Genomic DNA, 787 nt, shown 5'->3' with positions numbered 1-787 from the left:
TCGGGCGAGCGGCGGAGCAGCGGCCACTCGGCGTCGCGCGACTCCTACGGGTCGCCCGCGCCGTCGAAGACGGACTGGGGCCCGGCGCCGCGCGCGAGCCACTGGCTCCGGCGCGGCTCCGCGAGCCCCGAGGCGCCGCCCGACGCGGTCGCCGTGCGCCGGGGCTCCGCGGCGACGAGCGCCTCGTCCGCGTCGAGCGACGTCGGCGACGCGCCCGAGGCGCCGGACCGGCGCGACCCGCCGGGCTTCGTCGCGCGCGGCGGGGCGAGCCTGCCCCCCCTCGAGCCGCCGGGGCTGCAGTCGGCGCCGCACCGGCCGCGGCGGCCCAGCAGCCCGCGGGACCGCCGCGGGAGCTCGCCGTGCTCGCTCGACGCGGTCTACGAGGACCCGCTCGACTCGCCGCTCCCGCCGGGCCACCGGCCCGTCGCCGAGGGCCGGCGCAAGTCCGAGACGGGCCTCGTCGCCGACGCGGAGGCCATCCGCCGCAAGTCGTCGTTCCGCCTCGACGCGGGCGACGACGACGAGTTCAACCGCGCCTACGAGGACGGCCTCAACGCGCTCCACGACCACCTCGACACGTCCGAGGCCCAGGTCGGCGTCAACAAGACGTACCAGCGCCACCTCGCGTCCTCGCTCCAGGCCGGCGTCGACGAGGCCGGCGGCTCCCGCGTCGTCCGCGTCTCCGACCCGCTCATCACGACGGACATGGTCCGCCGCAAGTCGTCCCTCGACGCCCTCGCCGACGCCGCCGCGCCCGCCGCCGCCGACGGCGAGGGGCTCTAAGGCG

Source organism: Aureococcus anophagefferens, assembly GCF_000186865.1.
Source record: "Aureococcus anophagefferens unplaced genomic scaffold AURANscaffold_706, whole genome shotgun sequence".
In the NCBI taxonomy this organism is placed as follows: Eukaryota; class Pelagophyceae; order Pelagomonadales; family Pelagomonadaceae; genus Aureococcus; species Aureococcus anophagefferens.
This window is presented reverse-complemented; position numbering follows the sequence as displayed.